Raw genomic sequence first — 22,818 nt, 5'->3', positions numbered from 1 at the left:
TGTCTGGGACACAGCGCACGCTGCGGCGCTGCCCAAGTATGGCCTGACGGACACATGCAGGGAGTGCTCAGGCTGGGAGGCAAGGAGCTGACAGCGCTGCAGAGCAGGCCTGTTATGTCTATAGCCAAATGTTTGTGTAATTTAGCCTGGGCTTTGAAATAGCCTCAGAAATCGGGTCACAAATAGAGCTTTGTGAGGAGCTGTCAGGGATGTACCTGCTGCATGGGGACCTTGGCCGGAGGAGGGGCAGCCTGGGGCTGTCACACTGGGAAGCTTCCGTCGTCCCCCATCCAACCAGCAGGGCTGCTACAGGGCTGCTCCTGGAGAAAAACTTTATTATATATATATATATATATATATATATGAACATGTGAAGGCCAGCAAGATGATTAGAGGGGTGCAGCACCCCTACGAGGAAAGGCTGAGAGAATTGGGGTTGTCCAGCCTGGAAAAGAGAAGGCTTTGGAGTCACCTAATTGCGGCCCTCCAGTACCTGAAGGGAGCCTACAATGGAACATGGAGAAAGACAATTTCCAAGGGCCTGGTGTCACAGGACAAGGGGGAATGGCTTCAAATGGAGACGAGGTTTAAATTGGCTATTAGGAGAAAAAATCTTCTCTGTGAGGATGGGGAGGCCCTGGCACAGGTTGCCCAGAGCAACTGTGGCTGCCCCTGGATCCCTGGAAGTGTCCAAGGCCAGGTTGGATGGGGCTTGGAGCAACCTGGGACAGTGGAAGGTGCCCCTGCCATGGCAGGGGGTGGAAACTTGAGATGAATTTTAAGGTCCCTTCCAACCCAAACAAGTCTGTGATTCTGTGATATAAATGTGTATTTATATCTACATATACACACGCACAGAGAAATTCATACAGATATACACACACATATATATTATATATATTTGACCTCATATTTAATTGTGGGCCCTGGCCCTAACTGCACTGTGGCATGCAAAGGGTTACTGCTGGCTGCTTTTAGGCAAGACACCTTTAAAACAGCAAAAAAAAAGTAAATGTAACCCTACAGAAATACAGCTCCCTGGGCCTGTGGTAGTTCCTATTAAGATATACAAAGTATCTCAGCACGGGAAAATTTAACTTACATACAACACATGATTTTAAGTACAGAAATATTGATGGAGCAGGGTGGGGCGGATGGGGGGGATGGACAAGTATTTTTTTAGCTCTAATTTATGGCTGAGCAGCTTCATTTTAGGTACTTCATGGGAATATTTTAAACCAAGCCTGCATAATATTAAAATAAGTTAAAATGTATGTAAAATTTATGAGAGCATGTCAGGTGCAATGCTTGATAAAGTAAGTTTAATGCTTCAGAATTTTTTTCTTCAGGCAGAGAAAGCTGAATCCTGCAATTCTAGGTTACAGTATAATTTTAGAAACTCTTTTCCATTATACCATTCTTTTATTAATGAGATCCAGCCCAATTTAACAAAAAGAGGTAAATTCCTAAAGAGTTTGTGGAAAGTCCTCAGCAGGTTGGAAGCTGGGAGTGTGTGATAAAAGGGGGTATTCTCCTGTTCATAGGATCTATTCCATTTCACAAAAACACAGAGGAAACCAATTCACAACAAACTTTCCAAGGGTGCCTCCCCAGTGTGGTTCTCCTCCTGGAAATGCTGCCTGGCTCCGTAAGCAAACAAAAGCTTTGGCAGTTGACAGGGCTGTACATCACTTTGAAAACTCTTCATTTACTGGGGGTGTGTCATATTGCTTCATTGTGTGACACTCCCAATTATCGTGACAGAGCTAAGAGACAAAGTACTGTCACCCCACTGCAAATGCAGAGCAGCTTCTTTCCATTTTTCTGCCTGGTCATGGGAACGTCGCTGAGCTGGTACAAAGGAGCGGCAGGAGCCGCAAACAGGGGCTGCAATGGCTGCAAACTGCTCTGCTCTATTAAAAATTCAGCTCCTCGGCAATATTAAATCTGAATTTACTTCCATCAAACAGAAACTTAGCATATCTCATTCTTCCATTATAAAATATTGACATCAGGAATAGTGAATCCTGAAATGAAGATTATAGATGAAAAATATGTGCTTGGTAATTATCTTTTTTTTTTTTGTTTGTTATTATTCCTTTCCTCTGAGGATTGCACAGGCTGTTGCAAACAGTAATGAAGTTAGCATGCAATGCCAATGCAAAGTGTGCTGCAAAGTTATTCCTTCCCTCATTATAGATGAGGGAGGCGAGACAGCGGGAGGGGGGAGATTTCCCCAGCCAAACCTGCACACGGGCGGGACAGCCCCACCCTCACATCTTAATCAGCATCCCTGGTGAGGAGACCCTCAGTGCCATCTTGTTTCTGTCTTCTTTTGTTCTGCCATTTCCCCGGGTTTTTTTAGGTCTGTACTGGAGCTCAGAGCTATTAATATCAATGACACTTTTTTTGTCACAAACCAAGCAGACAGTTCACAAAGCCTTTCACTGCCCTGTCTTGTAATGCTCTCAAATAACCAGAGCACTGGAAAACACAGTTCCAGGTGTGGAAATGTCCAACCCCTCATCCCAACAGCCCTTTTTGAGGCCTGACACCACAGTGTGAAGAGATCAACAAGCTGGCCAACCTGCACTGGAATAACGCTTTGGTTCCTGCCTGTGGAGACAGCCTGTGGCTTGGGATGGCTTCCACCACAAGAGCCGTGATACCACCCCCAGAAATTCCCACCTAGCTGATGAACTTAGTCCCAGCTGGTGCCTCTCTCTGAGGTGACCACGCAGAGAGGTCCCACTTGGTGGGATGGGGTTGTTTGAAGGCCTCTTCCACATCCTCTTGAACCCTGCTCGTGGCCTGCAGATGTTCTGGAGGAGTGTGATGCATCCCAGGTGCGACATCACAGACCAAGTCTGTCTCATGTGCTTCCTACGAAAATCAATCCAAGTCAATAAAGTGCCCACCCTCCTCCCACTGTGCTTGCAGAGGTTCAAAGCAGGACCAATTACTCTTAAGGTGGAATTGTCAGGTGTCAGATGAGAACAGAGAAGTTGAAGCATTATGTATAGAAACAGATATATTTAGAGGACTTGAAGAATGTGTTTTGCTATCAACAGGTCTGTAAGAAGCACTTTTATAGTACAGTCTAATAGAAACTGATAACTTGCAAAATGATAGGGGGATGTTGTTTGGGTTTTTTTTTTTTCCTTTTCTCTTCTTTTTGTACCAATCGAACACAGAGCTGCCCCCCAAAGCACAGAAACTCACACCCAAGCTCAAGGCAGTCATGGCAATAAAGCTCCTGAACTTGAAGGGCATTTGGTCACGACCCGTCTTGCCAAACCCATCCCCTTTCTGGTTCCCATTTCTCCAGGCTTCATTTATATATAATATATAAATATCTTTGCCATGCACTCAGTTTTTTGTGTTTGGTTCCAAAACAGAGAACTCTGCCAGTCTCCAAGTCTAAAGCTTCATGTGAACCTCTCTGTCCCTGCCAAGCTCACAGCATACAAATATCACAGCATATTATAATCACACAAGATGTTCCCAAGTTTAACAGTTCTCATCCCAGAATACCAAACCCCTCTCCTAGCATTCCCAACAAATCAATATGCATTATTATTACATGCTCAGATACTACATCAGATTTCTGCTCATGCCAAAATTGCAGCTAGCCGTTCCCTGGAGTATTTATGCTTGTGTACTGTATTTAACAACAGCCCATTCAAAATGCTCACAGCTCCTAGGAATGAAATGCACATAATTTAGGAATAGCTGTCTGGCTATTCAGGCATCATGCTGTGTCAAGGGAAAATGAAATCTCTGACTCTCCCCCTCTTCTAAAACAAACCTGTACTTTGCATCATATTTTGGGGAGCTGCCGGAAGTTTCATAAAGACCAAGTGGCCTTGACTCTTTTTTCCCTGTTTAATGGCAGTGCCTTGCCATTAATGCTCCAAAATGATACAGTAGTTTGAAAAAAAAGCTCTCAGCATGCAGGCATTGTATCACATTAAGAAATCAGGATTTTCTAGGCACTGCACAGCATTAATTACACTGAGCATGCTGCAAATTTAAATTAAATGATATGCCATGTTCTGTTGTAAATATCAAAATGGATTGCAAGATAGAACCCCATATTGGCATTTGTGCACTGAACAGGATCAGAAAACCTCTATGATATGTAATTTCTTTTTATTTTAAGCATATGTGATGCAAATGTGTTTTTATTTTCAGGAGTACCTAAGAGCACACACATATACAGGTTAGAACTTGTCTGTACTGAAAAAAAGACCCAAACAAGCCCTCTCTTAAAAAAAAACAGTGATAAAAGAACCAAAAAATCCCACTTTGCCTTCATTTCCTTTCCAACATAAAAAAATAAATTATGCTTCTCTTCCCCTCTAACAAGTATTTACAATGTAGGGAATGGAGGGCACTGAGAGGAAAATGGGGAATACGAGGGGCTGGAGCAGGTCAGCAGGAATCAGGAGGATATGATTTCCTCATGTGAGTTGGAGTACCAGGATCCCATGGAAGCAAATGCTGAAGGGGTTCAACTCACTCAAGCAGGGAAGGGCTGATCTTCCAGCTGGAATTTCAGACAGGAGTGGAGTGAGAGGTGAGCTGGGGCTGTCTTGACTCTGTGGTGATGAGGGAAGCCTGATTTGATGATGCCATGGGAAGAAGCATCTGAAGAGAATATAAACAATAAACAAAAGCTCTGTCAGTATTTGTATTTTCTTGGCATTGGTATTTTGCAGTTCTATACTATCAGGTTGAATGGTCACAACCTCAGCAGCCTCTGCCCTTAACAAGTGGATGAGGAGTATTTCTAGTGTAATTTCACGTATTTCTATGTGACTAAATACTAGACAAATGTTTTATAACTTTGCACATCAGGGAAAGGATGGCATTTAGTTAACTCTATAGAAAAAGTCTTTAAAAATTCTGTATTTTTTGTGGCTTATTTAAAGCCTTGATGAAATGATGAGCACTGAGCTGAGACCCACAGGTGAGTGCCAGTCTGAACTGGCACAGGGGCACAAGGCATGAAGGAGACACAGCAAAAATGTGTGGGCAGGGACATTCAGAGTCACTGACTTTTCTTCAAACACAGCATCACCATATTCTTTCATTCTTTCTAAATTATCTTCTCTGTGTCTTTTGCTCCTAGGTCTTGTCCTCCTGTCCCATTTTGCAGCAGTCCTGTGTGTGGGAGAAGTACAACTTTGGGACGCCTGATGAAAAGAGGTGGTTGAACAACTGGCCTTCAGCTCTATCACCTTTTTTTGGTGCTTGCAAAAAAAAAAAAAAAAAACCAAAAAAACCAAAAACCAACCAAAAAAAAAAAGACAAAAAATCCAAGCCAAAGATAGTTTATGTACAGCTCAGGAAGCTCTCAGCAATGACTGTGACTGTGATTTAATAACACATCTACCCAAAATAACACTTCTTCTAATACTCGCTGAGAAAAAGAAGGCAGAGTAGCACACAAAGCACTGCTATTGCAGCAACAAGCAGCCAAACTAGCAGGTATTTATTTTTCAATGTACACAATTATTGGGGGAAAATAAAAATTATTCTTTGACACTCTGACAGAGCCGTAAAAAGCCCTGTGCTTCCCCTACTCCCATGGTCCTGACAAGAAGCACCTCACAAATTCTAATAAATAGAGAATAGAAATAAATACTTTAACTACACAGCATCAGGTTTCAAATGGCTTCCTGAATCAGAAAGTGCTGCTAGTCCATCTTCCTTATTTCCACACTCAGTAATGGTGGCTCTCCAAAAGTCAAAGTGAGATGGATACTACAAGGATCACAGACACTACACTGGGAAACCAAGTATCAGTGGGTACATCCAGATTTATGGTAGGTGATGGCAGTAAAGTGAAAGTAAAACTGTTTGCACAGTCTGTATTGTTGGCCATTACTGTGTGTTTGCCCTTTTTTCTTGCTTAGCTGCAGCTGGAAGAATGGAAAATTGTACCTTCTATACAGTATTAGAAGACACTTTCTGATCGTAAGGTCAATCAGACTGGTTTAGCTGCTTGAGGTATTTATGGCACCATCACTCAGTGTCTTTAAGGAAAGGTTAGATACATTTATGGGAAAGGTATTTTGCAGAAGCTTTCCTGCTTCATAGAGGTCTTGGACAAAATGACCCAGGAGGCCCCTTCCAAGTCTATCAAATGTGGTTTCCTGATTGATGCTGTTTCCCCCCAAAGTCTTTTCAAAACACAAAGCACTGTTATAAAATTTAATATGATACACTATATAACTTTAACACAATGCCATTTTCTTAGAGGAAATGGTTAGCTGGTAGCACAGGAGCCTCGTGCAAGACGAAAAAAGGTAGGAAAAAAGAAATTGCAGCGCAGTTTCTTTGCTGAGGGATATCGACTATAACATTTACTCTGTGTCTGAGCATGGACTCTCAGCTGTGCAAGGGGACACCAAGCCAGGAAAGGATATAAGGAACCCAGGCTGTGGAATTTATTTCTCCAGAAAAGCCAGACAAGGCCTGAGGTAATTTTCTATGCTGTGCAATAATCATTCCCTCAATGCTGGGAAGCAAATGGACACACAGCGCTCCTTGTAAATCACTGCCTGGTGGTGTATCAGCTGGGCCCAAGGCAGAGCTGCCTGGGGACCAGGAGAGTCCCAGCCCTCCTGCACAGGCACAGGGCCAGAGCTCAGGTGTGTCCTGCATCACCTGCACCAGCGAGGACACCCCACAACGAGAAGAGCCCGTTCTGTAACTCCTCACTCCGAGCATGGCTCTGGCCTGGCCTGCTGCCATCCCAGCTGCACCATGGAGCAGGCGGAGCAAATCCCTGAAAATGGCACACACCAAAAACTGCGCTTCTAAAAAAGGACAGCAGCACCCCTGGTAACATGTTTGTCTGCTGACTAAAGACTGAGCAAGAGAGCTTGGGCCACATTTCCCTTGTCTGAATACAAGATTGATTGTCAGGCAGAATCCTCTCCAGGTCTTCTATCTTTCCACCAAACCATTCAGTAAAATGACAAATGATAAGATTCTTCTCCTTACTATATTTCCTTTTTTTTTTTTTTGTTTTAATTTGCTGAATGTTTCCTAAATTGACTTTTTTTTTCCTTTAAAACAATTAAGATATTTTAAAATTAAAGTCATGTTATGATTAAAAAAAAAAACAGCCAACAAGAAAAACCCAACCAGATCCTCAGGACCATCTGGTTGAAAGGCTCTGGTCAGCCTCCACTGCTCTGTAGTAAGTTTTAATTTTAGATTTTCACAGGGAAAAAAAAAGAAAAAAAAACCCAGAATTTTATTTATTAGAGTTTACTCTCAAAATTATTTTATACTAACCTTTTTATTTTCACTCCAACTGATTTAGTTAAAGGCCAAACTCTTCTTCCAAAAATCAGCTCCCAGCCCCCATCTTCTTGGGATAGCCCTAACAGGAAATAACAACATCCATACACAGACACTCTGAAGCCTTTTGAAGTCTCACAAATGTGAACTGTTCCCTTTTGCAGAGCAGGCTGGGATTAACTCTTTTATTAACCTTATAACCTCATCCATGAGGAAAAAAAATAGCCAATCCCTTTTATTTTATTTCTTTTAAAATCTGGATGCGTGCTGCCTTCTTTGCCCAAACATTTGTGAGCTCACCCTACAGATAGGAGCAAAAAAAGCCCATGGAAAGCCCTCTCCCTGTGGAGATCCCCGGAGCCCCTCTTGCCCCTCCCATTTTGTAGCACTCAGTGTCAAAGTTTGTGTTTTCACTGGAAGATATTTTTGCTTTACAGGAGGGTTGTGTCTCTCTGTATTGGTGGGAGCAAATAACAACCTTTTGGTCCTTGTCAACACATTGCATCAATGCATTTTCCTGATTCCCATGACAAAAAAGCATCTTTTAGCAGAATGAAAAATCTGACCTGGGTGTAATCCTGACAGGGCTCCAATTGCTCATCCTTCGCTTCATCCCTGCACTGCAGTGCAGAGTAAGAGGCTCACACTGGAATAGCTCTTCCTACCAGAGTCAAAATGGTAAAAATTTGCTCATAGAGTGACACGAGCAGGAATTTCAAAGGCAGGAAAATTTATCTCCTGCTCTTTGTCTTACACTATGGTGCACTGTGGTGGCTGGAAGATTTAACTTCCAAGCATCCCATCTATATAAATCCCACTGGAAAACAACTATTTTGTGGGGTGTTGAGCTCAGCAGTTGGAATCTGCCAGGGAATGTTTGCCAAGATAAGGATGGAGAAGAACTTTCCTGTAGCCTTCAGGTGTTGGTCAAGGGTCAGGATTAGGGAACAGCCAAAGCCAAACAGAGCTCTGTGTGTTCCACGAGGTCATGGCTCATTGGTGTAAGGACCAGGGGTTTGGGCCAGTCCTGCCTCTGCCCTGCTCAGCTTAGCCCATTAACTCCTCTGGTGATACAGCCCCTCTTGGGCTTTTTGCTGTTCAAAGATTTACACTTGGTTGAAATCTCAATCGAAAGCTCCACTTGAGCTTTTAGGAGGCCAAGACACTTAAAAATCTCCAATGGGAAGGGCCAGTGAGGAAAGCAGAATATCTCTCCCTTGCAAAGGCTTTCAAATACCACTTGGATGAGGAGTTTCCAGCTGCTTTGCTGGATAAACAGACACATCACAGTTCTAATGTGCAGGGTTGCCCTTCACACCAACAGGCAGAGAAAAGATGCAATGGGAAGAGTAAGAGGCACCAGAATAAAAAAAAAGGCAGGAAATTAAAGTTTCCAACTGAAATTTTACCTTCTTTGATCTTTGAAAATGGGAAAACCCATTCAGGATCAGGAATTTCCAGACTGGGCTGTATGCACCATTAATTGTTCCATGAAGCAGAGCTGGTCTGCTCTTGTTGCATCCTCCAAAAACAGCTGTTACTATGAGCTCCATGGGATTCAGGAACTCCACTTTCTAGTTTTCACTTAGTACTTCAGTGATCATATATAAATAGTAGTAATGATAATCATAACAATACCTGGCTTGCCATTATGTTGTACTCAGTCTTTGTGATGCTCTCTCATGATAAAATCCGTGTATTAAACACTTTAACTGAAACTCTTAATAAAACAGAGATATTTTTACTTGTGCTGTTATATTCACATAATGATCACAAAGCACTTTATGGAATCAAATGGAAGTAGCCAGTCTGATCCTTCTATAGAGGATTTTCTGCATCTCAGCAGTGCATAACAAAGCTGCTGTATAGACAAGTAACTGTCAAACATACCACATTTTGGGGTTTGTCCTGGCTAAGCAGCATCCAAAACACTGGGGTTTGTCCTTCAGATTGGTGTGAAAGTCTGTAAAGCCACCACAAATTACACGACAAGAGGGACTGGACGGTCTCACCGACTAGACAAGAACAAGCTGTGATGTCTCATTAGCAAGGTCCCTGGGTCTGAAAGAAGAAAAAAAAAGGTTGTAATTTTCCTGGTTTGGGAAAAAAGCCATGGAAGTCTTGGAGCTGAGTACTGAGCGGCCTCCATGGGGTCACTGCAAGGGGACAAGGCAAATGCTGGCCCTGAAAATGCTCATGGTAAATGGTGCCTTCTCAAGGTCTGAGAGGGTCTCCAGCTTTGGGCCTTGTACCAGGTACTTCTGGAGCTGTGAGACAGTGAAGGGCTTTGTTCCCTCGAGTATAATTGATAAATTACCATTGTTAGTACTAAACAATACAACTGAGCACAGAATGGAAACACGCTAATGCTTTATCCAGCTCCAGCAATTCTGCTCGTGTGCTCACACTGTTTTTAAATGTGCTAGGTATTTGTTTGATGAAACAATAAGTTTTAGAAAAGAGAAAAATAAGAACTTCAAAGATAATAAAAACCTTGACTACATACTTTACCACAGGCAGCTGTGAATAAGCTTCAGTACTCTTTATTTTTAACATTCCAGATATGTAATTTAACGCAGGTCTAATGACAGTCTCGAACATACTGCTTTAATCGAAATTGTTCAAGCTCTGTTCTGTGACAAGGGCTCACAAGATACCAGCAGGGTTGTCCATTTTCCCCACTTCTGTAGGGAACAGAAAAGGCAGGGGAGGGGGACACTCTTGAACTTATGTTGCTATTGATGTGTAATACACAATAAAAAAACAGTTAAATTTCAATTACCCACAGGTAATTATAATTTTATTGTTTGACTGTACTATGGGGAATTTTGTAATTCCCAAGACTAATAATTTTCTATAATTTTACAGGTTGTCAAATAAACTATTAAAGATTATCTTTGAAAAGGATTCTGCAATTGTAAGGACATATCATACTGTTCCTGTACATTATTAGTAATTAGAGATCCCTGGATAGTGAAATATCCACACTATATGCTAGCTGCTGGATACCATATTTTCTCACAGCCTCCTGTAATCTTGAACCAAAGCTTTCAAACTTCTCATCCGTGTAGCCTGAGTCACGTCCAAACTTTTATTAATATTCACTGAGCACTCATTAAGCAATTCTGGTGCGTTCGATACATTAAACCTGTGCTTCCTGACAGGGAAAAGCAAAGGCTCCCACGTCCATCCCAGAGTAGTGGAAACAAACACAAAAGGGCTCATTCTGAACTCTGTCCCCTGAAGAGGATATGGGGAAGCAGCAACGTTTATACCAGCACAGAAGATGTGAATCTGCCCTGACAGTGCCTTTTGACAATGATGTGGCTTGCACAAGATGGAGTTGTGCCTGGTATTATCCTAAAAATATGCATAGATGCTGAGGATCAGCATCACATGTCCATAAGGAGGGGAAAGGCAGGGGCAAGGTCTCCAGCCCAGGAGAAGCAAATGAATTGGGGGTATTCCCTCATCCTCATCAGCAAATCCCCCAGATTTACTGGGGTGTTGGTGAGGAACTCCCCAGCCCAGTAGATACCAACCTCTGCACAGCTGAGCAGGCAGCAGCAACTTCTCCCGGGTAATCTGGGAGAAGCCAGAGGCCACTAAAACAGCATGTGCTGGGTGACAGCGTCCCTTTACCTGTACAGAGATAGGTGAGATCTTCCCAGCCTTGCAGGGGTGCAGTGCTGAGGAGGAGCAGAGGAGGGATGAGCTGAGAGGAAGAGCAGCCCCTGAAGCGTTGCAGGAGCATCTGGCACAGCCTGCGAGGGCAGCGAGCTGGGGTTCAGCAGCTGAGAGATGGCTGAGCTCTCGCCTGCAGAGCCATCAAAGGCACCATTCTTAGCTGGCAGCATTGTTTATTGCAGCTGCCCCAGGAGATCATCATTGCTTGTTTTATCGGCCTCTTGGATGGCTGTGTGGTGAGGGCTCTGTGCAGGGGGAATCTTCACTGCGTTAAGAGCAGTCTCAGGACATGGGGACTTCCAGGCCTCCACCCTTAGGGCCGGGGTTTGTACAGCCCCAGCCTTTGGGGACACCAAGCAGGAAGAGCATCTCAGGGCTCTGGACCCATCTGCAGGGAGGGGTTTGCCCTGCTCCTGGTGCCAGGAAGCCTCTGCAGCAGCTGCAGCGCTCAGCAAGGGGCCTGGTGAGGGATTTCCCTCACTCCAGGGAGCCAAGGGTGGATTGTGTTGGTTTTACGGCAGTGTGGAGCTGGTGGAGCAGTATAAAGATACGGGAGCACAGGGAAGGATTAAGGCCAATGGACTGCAGCTCCCTGCCTTCCTCCAGAGACAGCTTGGAGCCCATCAAAGGTATTGAATCTGAGGTGTCACTGTAGATGCACATGCTGAGCTCTCTTTTCCAAGTCCTGCTCACCTTGCTGTCCTGAGCTCACCCTGCACCTATGGGAAGGTGTGGGAAGAAGGAACAGTTGATAATTTGGAAAGCTCTTCAGTCAGTGGCATTCCCTGCTCCTGACCAGCCTCTCTGCCTACTAATCCAGCTCAATGAGACTGAACCCATTACTCCAGATGATGGGCACTTACAATAGAGGGAAAATCCAAAACCCACAGAGAAGGCTCAATATGCTTCTGGATAATAGACAGCACCCTATACAAACACAGAACCTTCTTTCCCGTTAATTCTGGTCTGTGCTTTTCCTGCTTAACACATTCCTTGTTGCAAGGAGAACACGTTCTGACAATTGAAGAGTGAAAGCAATTAGAAACAGAATTAATTGATAAAATTAAAGCCCTGCTTTCCTTATGTTTGTCATATGACTACAAATATTGTCACTCCCATTAATATTAATTAATATAATTATCAATGTTTCTAATCCCTACACATTTTGTTGAAAAGTTACTCTTAGCTCAAGAATATAATTGTTAAGTCGTGGAAATGTTAAGTAGCAGCTAAGCAAGTCCAAAGAATTAATAGCAAACTGTAGTTTATCCAGGGATTAGACTTTTAGCAATACATAATCACCTCTTCATGTGTTCATCCACATAAAATACCTTCCATCCCTAACTACACTTCTGCCTACTTGTCCTTGCAGTGCAGTTTTCAAGAATTAAAAAAAAAAGACAGTAAGTAAATATTCTGTGCAGTTGCATGCTGTTCTTCAAGGTAAGTCACTGCACCAAGAGTTCTGTGCCCACAGCTGAGAGTAATGTCAAGGTCAATTATCTCAGGCTGAAAGCCCTAATGCAGGATACTTTTGTGATCAGAATAATCTGGGTAACACTGCAAAGCCTTTGTTTTTGAGTCGAGCAAAGCAATTCCTCTCTCACCCAGCTTCCCCACGCATTGTCACTCAGTTGGAATGTCACAGATTACTGGAATAATCCAAAGGGCTGCCCTGCCATGCTGCTGCCAGCTGAGCAGCTTCTCCTGGCCGGTACCAGCAGCGCTCCGAGGGCATGGGGGCTGGAGCAGAGCCTTCCCGGCTGCCTGCCCGCTTCCTCGACAGACACTCAGCAACTCCTGCCTGGCACAGCAGGCAGCAGTGCTAGGTGCAGTATTAATCAGCTCTTTTGGAAAACAGCCCAAGTGCTTTAAAGGCCTTTGTTGTATGGTAGAGGGGTGTTTCTGCTAGAAGAGAATAATGTAATCATTTTGCTATTAATTTTTAATGGTATGTTGCTCTGCATTATTACCAATCTATACTGATTTTCCTGAGAGAAACTGGGATGCTGTGCAAGTGGTTTCTGTGACAAATGCTGTTGGGCCACGCTGGAAAAGAAGTGACAGAAAAAAGCTGTTCTTCAAAGTTATTGCATCACCTGCTGCTGCCTATTTCTACAATGTATCACATTAAATACTTATAAAATGTATGAGCTTAAGAAGATTCATGAGGAACTGCCACAGTTTTCCCTGTTGTCAGGTGTTTTTCTTTTCTTGTTTTTGTGGGGGTTTGTTTCTTTTTTTTTAATGGCCACCCTTTGTAAGGAAAAGTTACTTCTGAGAAATCTTTTGCAAGCAAATTAAACTCACTGATGTGGATTAAATCAGTAGCAAGAGTAACAAATACATTCATTCTTCTCAGAAGACAATCTTTATCAAAAATGCTAAGATGCAGCCCACTGATACAGTTAAACTTTCTGCTAGAAACATGATTGTATCACTCACTTGTGCCCACTCACAAATCCTTCATTTCATCTAAGAGAAAACTGGCCATGAGGGGACAGGAAATCTTTAATCTGCTTTTCTCCATTTCTTCAAATATCTGGTTCTTATCAACCCACATTGAACACGAGCCACACAAAACCCTCATGTCCTCCACTTCATAAAACAAATGCAAACAAAGCACAGACACGTCTCTAGTGTGAGATGGAGTGAGCACAACAAAGTATTGCATGGCAGCAAGGCTGCAAAGCACTCCTGAAAAGGCAACACTGGCTGCAAATTCAGGAAGAAATCAATTGGACCAAGAAAGAAACGAGTTATGTAGAAAAACCTACACTTTGCCACTGACCTAAGTATCAGGAGGAGAGTAAAAGGGGCCCTTCATCTGTTCCCCCAATATTTGAATATTATCCTTTGTAAAGAAAAATCATGGCTTTTTTTTCTCTTGAATCCCTAATTCTATTAATGTATTTCAATATAACACTATTTGTATTATACCATATCCTACAATGTATAATCTCTATAAAAAATCACACTAGATTATTTGATGAAGAAGAATTAGACACATTAAATTTTCAGTTAAGAAGAAAATACCTAGAAATTTTCTACCTGGCCAGTTCTAAACCGCAGTTTTAGTCCTGGCATAAGCCCACGATCATCAGTGAAAAATGTGCCCCTGTCTTCTCCATATCCAGTGCTGCAGGATCTCCAGGGGTGATTCAGGAAACCTCTGAGACATTCACAATAAGTCCAGTAAGCACTTTCCCAAATAGTGATTCTTTCCTGAGCTGGGGCCAAAATAGGTCAAGTAAAGGGAAAATCAAAAAGGCAGACTATGAAGCAACCTGCCCATAATTCCCCATCAAATTAGAGATTAAACCTCTTGTACAGTAGCCTCTTCTAGGGGGACTGCATTCATCATTCCAGGAATTAGTTTAATCAAGGCTTATTACTGCAAAACTTAATATACAGTATATTATTTATTTGGATTATTCTGTTGCTTCACAGCTTTGAAAAAACAAAACAAAAACTACTGAATTCGCAGTCACCTTCAGTAGCGAGGTTCTGTTCCTCTGCCTATTTGACATATTTCTTTCCATCTCCTGCACTGAAACTGAATGTTTCAGTTCCTGAGAGCTGTAGATATTTATTCAGTGCCCTTCTATCTTGGCCATCACAAATAGCTCTCTGATAACAAATCACACTCTCGGAGCATCATTTGCTACCAGAAAGGATCTTCAAGAAGCACAAGCTCCATGACACAGGATATCCCCTGCTTTGCTGTGAATGCCATAAAGAGTTTCACAAAATCAGCTTCCTTGCATTGAGAGTGTAAGAATGCATCATCTCAGTAGTTTCACCACTTCTTATTGCCTGTTCAGGCTTCATCCTTAGTACCTGCTCCCTGGCTCTTCAAATGAATGCTGCTACTTAAACACAGAGAATGATATGTGCTTAGTGAGAGATTCAAGGATTTCAGCCATCAATAGAGGTTTAATTATGTTCTGGTGGATGCTCAGGTACTATAACGATGGCTGTTGTACAAATTGCACAAAGCCAGCACAGAAGAGACCACTCACAGCTCATCATACACTCTGCTCCTGCAATTTAGACAAAATAAAATGTAATGCATGGTATTAACTTGCATCTTCTTCTTGCCTATGTCATAACCCATCATGTAATGTGATGTTATTCCATGTTGTGTCATGGGTAACATGAAGCAACACAATGTCAAACTTCAGGAAATATTACTAAGCAAGGGCTGATTCTTGTTAGCACTTCAGAATGCAAGCCTCTGATCCAAACATATTGTGGCTGTGGCTGATGGGAAGGCATCAAACTGAGAGCTATGTTGGGCAAATGTTTTTCTTCTCTGGCTTGGCCAGCAGATGTCCATTTGTCAGGTTTGGGTTCAATTGAGATTTCTTTGTCACGAGCACTTTCTCTTGTAAAAGAAATAGCAATTTTATGGCAAGCCAAATACTGAAAAGAAAAGCCCTTAGAAATACATAATAAATGTATATTAGCGAGACAGAAAATTGGAAAATGGCCACCTGCCAGCAGCCACATAAATTTTGGAGGCAATGCATTTTTCTGCCATTATGCATTATCACAGGAATTGCAAATATTTATTAAAAGTATTAAAATGGTGAGAATGTTAAATGTTTCCTTCAGTAGTGGAAATTCACAGTGCCACATAGAAGATAGGATATTCTGATACAATGTTTATTAAAATGACTTCATTTTATTAGGCTGTCGTACACAATAAATGTGCAGGTACAGTTAACAAAAGATCTATTGTGGATATGGGAGATTTGTGAGTAACACTTCAAAAAATAATCTCTTCTGAACTCTATTCATATAAAAAGCATGCTTACAAACTTTCATTAACTTCCTTAGAACCAATTATTTTCTGAGCTTATTTTCTTTTTCTGCCATCCCCTGTATTTTGTTAGTCAATTTATTTACTCACATTTTAATGCTTAACAGGATTAAATGCAGTTTATCTTTAATTTATATACAAGTAAGATGAGTGTATATGTGGAACAGGCAACAAAATATGATGATTATTTTGGGGTTCATTCACAGGTCTAAACATGAATGACTGTAATATACTGGGTCCTCAGTATCTTTTCATCCATAAGCAAAACATTATTAAAAGATCAGTGGGAGCTCCACAATATTGATTGAGAAGAAAATCACATTCTGGTTTTGCCCACATTTTCTGCTGGGATTAATCACAGTGATTTTGTTTCTAATGTTTTGTTGCAGCAAGATACAGACTCAGGCACACCCTGATGGGGTAACTTTTCTGGTTGGCTTTGCTGGGCTTTGAGCCCCTTCCAGCAGCCCCTGAGCACTGATGGGGACAGTGACATAATCCCTGCATAAACAGGAATCAGCAGTGAAAGGAAGGAGGTGGCTCTTGCCTTCACAACTGAAAGTGTCCTCAGAATAGCTTCTAAGAGTCTTTTTTTAAATTTAAGAAATGAGCAGAGAAATAAAGAACCAGTACTAAGGTTTTTTTTCTTATACAAGTGTTCCTCAATTCCACACAGTCCATATTAAGGAAGAGGTGGGATTGGAGTCTATATTGTAGGCAGGGGGTGAATAGATCAAAGTCAAAAGACCTCAGATTTATGGAGAGTCTTATGCAAGGAGAAACCTGCCTGTGGAAGACAAAATTGCAGAAATAAAGGATTTTTCTCTTTGCTTTTACATGGTGCAGTTTTATTCCTTTCTGATAAACACAGAGTGGTGGTGGGTAGAGTAACTTGCATGAAAAAAAACCGCTTTTTTTTTACCTTGATCCAGACAGTTTGTATGGATTTGTGGAATACCAGAAGTGGTGCTTAGGACTTAAAACAAAGGGTCTGTGTTGGAGAGAGACTTTGGCCACCCCACAGGCAGAGGCAGAGCCTGTGCTGCATTTAGAGGGGCAGGTGTGACATCCTCTCACTGCTGCAGAGTCAGAAACCAGGGCTGGAACTGGCTCTGTCCAAAGCATTTGTGGGATTCAGACAGTGTAAAACGAGGAGTCAGCACTTCGAGCAATGCAAACCCATTTGCTTGGCCAACCTTATTTAATATGAAGCATGTTTTATCTTGATTTAGGTGGTTGTTGTTCTTTAATTAAAGAAATTATGGGAGGTCATTCTCATTAGTTTAGAAGAGTCTTCACAGAAGGGGTTTGCACTGATTTAACCTCAGGGTAAACTGGCACAACTTTTGCATGTAAATAGGATTTAACACTGGACACTTTGTGTGTAATCCAGCTCTTCACTCATGACATTCAAGGAATACTTGGAATACTGACTGAAATAAAAAGATAATGAAGATAAGCTGGGGTCTTAGCGTGAAATTTGTCAAATGATCAGCGGTGGCAGCCCGGAGCCTCTGCAGCAGTGGGGAGGGGACACCACAGGGCTTTCTGCTGGGGGCAGCACAGGCAGCTCTGCCTGTCCCTGCACGGTGACACGAAGAGAGACTGGACTCAAATCCCACTGCTCATGTCTGGCCAGATGGAGCATGAGCTGAGGGGCACAGAAACCGGGCAGCAAGAGGGCAAGGTGCTTCCCCACTGGCTGAGGAAGCCATGCCCTGGGGCTGGAGCATGGCACAGGTGTGTGGCAGCAGCGGGGCCACCACTGCCATGGAAAAGATTTGCCATGAAAGGAAAAAACGAAAGGAGGGAAAAAAGCAGCGGCATGAGAAGTGCCAACTGAATGGCGTTGTCTTTAATTGGTACCACCAAGGGCTTTGTGCGGTCAGCACGCTTTTCATGTTTATAATAGAATCCCCAAATTCGACTGATCTGAAGGGCATCTGACTGTTTTACATTAATCACAAGCTATACAGCAGAGGCTGAGAGCAAGTAGGCAGATACCCTGGTGGAGTAGCACTAAGGAGCTCTCATTATAATCATCCTGCCAAATCAAAAGAAAAACCCTAAGGCTCCTAATAAAGGAGACCACTGGACTAAACAAATTGAACAAGTAGCTAGACATGCATGAGCTTAAAACTACTGGTGTCAATCAGATTTTCCTGAGCCACTCATTCTGCTCACTTCTCCAGAGCTCCTGCACAGGGGACACAGGGACAAGGTGACACGTGGGTGCCAGCACAGTCCAGTGCTGGGGAGGCAGGTACAGGGGCACTTTGTGAAGCCACCTGCAAGGAGTCACTATGGAACACTTTTCAAATTGATCCAGCACTAAGGAAAGGGGTGGTGTGAATGGGGACCTCATCCACACAGGATATCTGAGCAGGCTTCCAGTCTCATTCCTTCCATCGGTTCCAGGTCAGGAGAGATCAAAGAAAGGTCTTGGAACTCAGAATTTTGCGTGTCTCCAGGACAGGAAAAAGGTTCTGCACCCTGGAAGCTCTGCCCACTCCTCACCTTCCTGCACCTTCTGAATGGAAGTCATTATATTAGTTCTATTCACTACTGGAAAGCAAAAAAAAAAAAAAAAAGTGAAAAGGTGGGTCACTGCTCTCTGAAAAAATGCACTTGGCACTAGTGAAAAATCTGCAGAAATGGGAGAATAAGAAAATTCTAGATTTAGAAGCATTGGGTTTTGTTTGGTGTTTTTTAAGACAAATGATGCATAGGTTCCATTAGCTACCACTCCTTCTCAAAAGCCATCAGGTAGGAAAGCAAGATTTTGAGGTACTCCCTCAAAAATCAAAGAAAAAATAAATTTGTGCACAAGAGTGAATACCCAGGGAAGAAGAAGAAACAAAAAAATATTAGGGTCAGTATTTAGTACAGCAACCAGGGGGAGATGAAAAACCAGAAAATTTCAATAGGAACAGATGGACGAAGCATGATGCACCTGAGGAATCAGGTGAAGGCATCAAAGGAGAGGTTTTATGGAGAGAAATTCACTTTGAAGAACTGATGGCTAAAACACTGTCAGCTCTTGAAGTATTGGAAAATTTTCCCTATCTGCACCATGACTTTTGTCACTGGCTCTGTGCCCTGACACCATCCGAGTGGTGGCAGCTTTGCATGAACCCTACAGTCACCAGGGAGGAGGCAGAACTGGGGTTCCTCTTGCTGATAATGTTTTGAGACATTATTATTATTTATAAATGTAATTTTTTTTCATTCATTTCTCCTTTTCCTGTTTTGTTTTTTTCCCTATTGCTTCTCTTTTATTTTTTTTTCCAACTCCACACTGTAATAAATCAACATATAAATGTACTGGTTTATTTCCACCTGGAATGTTGGAAGACAAATAGTACAAAAGATCAGTTTGGTCATTTACCATACTGGTTTAGCATGGTAATACTGTTGGGGTTTTTTCATTTCTCATTTCAAGACTGTAAGCAAATGCTGCAAGAACAGATCAAATGCTCCCTACCTAAGACTGTGCCTTGTGCAATGGAAACATCAAATCTGGTTTTTGAAGGCCAAACTGCGCCTCCTTTACTTTTTCATAAGGAAAACTCAGAATTTTGAATTAGCCTGAAATTTGAAACTACATTTTTGCCAAGCAGCAAAAGCAGATGCACCCTTAGCCACGCTAAATCACAAACACATACACACATGGAGATGAGGAAAATGCACATTAAATATGAAAAAGTATTCCTTTCAGGCAGAAGATAAACAACCCTACTACAAATTAGCTCTCGGCCCCGTCAGGTGTGAATCTCTCTTGTCAATACGTTCCAAATTCCCTGAGATAGAACCACATGGTCATGAATTTTATTTCTCTCCTGCTTAATTCCTAGTACCACTCTCCCTTGTGGATTTACTCAGGGATGATTTACAGTGGGAAAGGTGACATTAAACACGTCATTGAGCATGCAAAGATGCTGCACTCAAAGCAGCATATGCTTGACTTTGTTAAAAGATGAATGCTGTCAACTCCACAGTGCCCACCAAGATCTGGCCTCCTTTTTCTTCCCAACAAACTTTGAGGAAGATGCAGACACGAGTCTTGACACTGAGAGAAATAAAAGTTAATGTATTCATGACATGATTTCACTTGCAGCCTGATTTAGCAATGTCTTGTCTAGTTTGGATCTGCTGTTGCTTTTCCTAATTTACTCATTGCACAAAGAAAATAAATAAATAAGTGCACTATAGTCTTATTTATCCTTCTTTGGACATTTCTTTCCCAGGCAGATGGTCAATTAAGAGCACTAAACAATGACACTGTTTTCTCTGTAAACATTTTTTTTCTAATAGCCTAACAAATGAGAATCTGTGCTGCCATACTGCTGAATACCATCTTGACTTTCTAATTACAAAGAACTGTGTCTTGATAGTAACAATTACAGCTGTAACAATGATGCTGGTACTTGAACAATATAGTTGGAGGCAAAGTGCTTATCGGAATATTCACAAATAAAGGCTTACATTTATGCCAGCACTGGAGATGGGAGGTTAAACAGTTGGGGGTGGGGAGGTATAGAAGAAAGGTTGAAAACATTGGTTTAGTAGCTACAGATGTGAATTTGAATCCAATTACATGAAAAGCAAGGGGGGGCTGAAGCATGAAAAGATGCTGTTTCCTTCTGTTTGCCTAATCAATAGGTTAAAGGGTTAGTAAAATTAACATGTTAATAACATTCATTTTGCTATTTATGTACCGGTCATAGTATTTGCAGAGAACTATGTCTTGTGAGTAATCCACGTGTTATTATGCCTGCTTTTCCCCTTTTTCATCTGAGAGGCTGAAATGGTCAGTATATTTTCTTCCCCGGTGTGATAGAAATTAGCTTCTCAAGTCTCTAATTTACACTACCTTTCTAATTTAACTAATTTAACCAGCCCATCCAAGTTTTGGGTGGTTTTTTTCCTTTTTTGAATGCAAAGCTCCCCGTACCCCAAAGAAAAGGGGTAACACAGTCCCCAAGCCCAGCACAGATTTGTAGCACCGCTGTCCAGGGGAGTAGGTTAGCAACCAGGATGTCACAGTAGCATCCCAGAGGAAATGGGTTCCTTGGAGAAAGCTCATCCTCCTGCTGCTTCCTCCATCATCCCTGGTGCCACAGGACCCCCATCCTTGGCACTGCTCTGTGCCCACAGGCAGGGTGGCTTTTGCCTCCTGCGCTCCCTCCCTCGCTCACATTCCCACTGCACTCCAACCACTCTCCGAGCCGTAATTTAGCCCACACTTATTAATCAGTGCACATAATTTGTCTCTAATGCTGTCAATTTAAGATGGCAACCTGACTTTTTTTTGGAGGGGGCAGGGTCAATAATCAGTGCACATAATTTGTCTCTAATGCTGTCAATTTAAGATGGCAACCTGACTTTTTTTTGGAGGGGGCAGGGTCAACAATTTAATGAATCTCGTCTGCATTTTAATTCAGACCTAATAATCTGCCTCTGGCAGTTTTCTTAGAAAAACACAAGGTTTTCCAGGATTTTCTTTCATCAAATCCAGCACAATGGGATGTTTACCTTCCTGCCTTGGATATGCTCAGACCAGGGTAAATCACACACAGACCTATCTTAATCAAACTGGGACATGGCCTAAATCTTCTGATTTGGCCTTTGAAGGGTTTTCCTGGGGAGGAAGGAGAAATTTGGGGTAGTGCAGTCCCTTTTCTGCACAAACTGGTGCACGGTTGTAGGCACAAAACCACAGACTTCCATGACTCACTGCCCCTCATGGAATAACTTCACAAATGGTCAGAGCATCCAAGGCACAGCTCCAGAAGAGCTTTCTTTAGCTATCCCTATGCTTTTCTTTTTGTCCTTCCTACAGTAAAATCCCACTGGAGGGAAAAAAAGATACAGGAAGGAAAGACGGAGCAGAAGATTCCATCCTCCTGATGAACCAGCATGGATGGGTTTGTCTAATTGCAATGGCAGAAGGCTTGCACCCAATGGAGCAGCTCAACAGCCTTCCGTAGGTCAGAATAAATAAAATTCCCCAAAGCAGAGGCTCTGGATGCCCATGTCAGATGTAACCGGAATAGACTTCGTTATTAGGAGCGCTGTGACTCTGCCCGGCGCTGACAGGAGTTCCTGCCTGGCTTTCAGTCACCGCTGTCACTCGCCCTGACAACGCGGGCACTTAATGTATGCACATCACTGCTGCACACGCAGCTGCAACTCCCAGCACATTGTGTTCTTTACCCCTGCTCTTTTCTACCAGGGCATGCAGTAATTTGCCTCCCAGTACCACAAAATTCCTCAAGTTAAAAAATTTTGCCCTCATTTTGTTTGCCCTTAATAGAAAAACAGCCCTTTTGCGGCCCTGCCACCAGCACAGCCACCGCACTCTGCAGCATCACAGGCACAAAAATGTCACATTTCACATTTCCATCAGAAGGGCCTCCTATATATTTTTATGCATATCCTTCATCTCTCTCTGCCACACATTATTTCTTTCCCTTTAACAGTTGCTTAGCATATTTTATGCCTTCTGAGCAGTACTGCAAGGGGCATTCCTGCAATATACCTAAGTACAGATGGTAACAGCAGAGGGGTTTTATGTCCCAAATTACCTCCTAGTGCTGGTACCTCTGACTGCCAGCACAAGGTGCTCCTGAGCACCTACTCAGAGCAGCTACTTCTTCACAGACCTACATCAGCTCCAATCCAGTGGCTCTTTGAGTTTTCCAGGAGGAATTATCTGTCATTTGACTGATTTACCACTCATATTCATTACTGTCCCCTACTGCAAAACTCTGACAGACTCAGGTGCCTGCCCTCACCACCCATTACAAAGCAGCCCCATCTACCATACCATTAATGCCACTAAGTCTACTCCATTTTCAAATCTAAATTCCAAGCTGGTAATCAAATGAGACAGAAAACCAAATTCCCATATCCTAAGCTACCCCAGGTAAAGCGTATCATTTCCTGATACATAAACATCTTTCTCTAGGAACTTAAAAAACCCCGAA

The 22,818-nt window shown here is 42.5% G+C and overlaps 2 long non-coding RNA genes across 3 annotated transcripts in view; one reads left to right on the top strand and one right to left on the bottom strand.

The window, feature by feature from the left end:
• LOC137471669 (uncharacterized) overlaps positions 1-5,875 on the top strand; it is a 139,624-nt gene extending 133,749 nt beyond the window's left edge. Inside the window, exon 5 of the long non-coding RNA XR_010997768.1 lies at positions 5,135-5,875. This is a non-coding gene — a long non-coding RNA (uncharacterized lncRNA). The remainder of the gene's footprint in view (positions 1-5,134) is intronic.
• The window catches only part of LOC137471668 (uncharacterized), a 115,292-nt gene continuing 95,487 nt past the window's right edge, over positions 3,014-22,818 (bottom strand). The window contains exons 5-7 of one of the 2 annotated variants that reach the window (XR_010997766.1): positions 14,496-18,359; positions 7,312-10,001; positions 3,014-4,650 (exon numbers count right to left, since the gene is read on the bottom strand). This is a non-coding gene — a long non-coding RNA (uncharacterized lncRNA). The remainder of the gene's footprint in view (positions 4,651-7,311; positions 10,002-14,495; positions 18,360-22,818) is intronic. The other variant, XR_010997767.1, reaches the window with a different exon arrangement.

Source organism: Anomalospiza imberbis, chromosome 3, assembly GCF_031753505.1.
Source record: "Anomalospiza imberbis isolate Cuckoo-Finch-1a 21T00152 chromosome 3, ASM3175350v1, whole genome shotgun sequence".
Classification (NCBI taxonomy): Eukaryota; Metazoa; Chordata; class Aves; order Passeriformes; family Viduidae; genus Anomalospiza; species Anomalospiza imberbis.
This window is presented reverse-complemented; position numbering and strand designations above follow the sequence as displayed.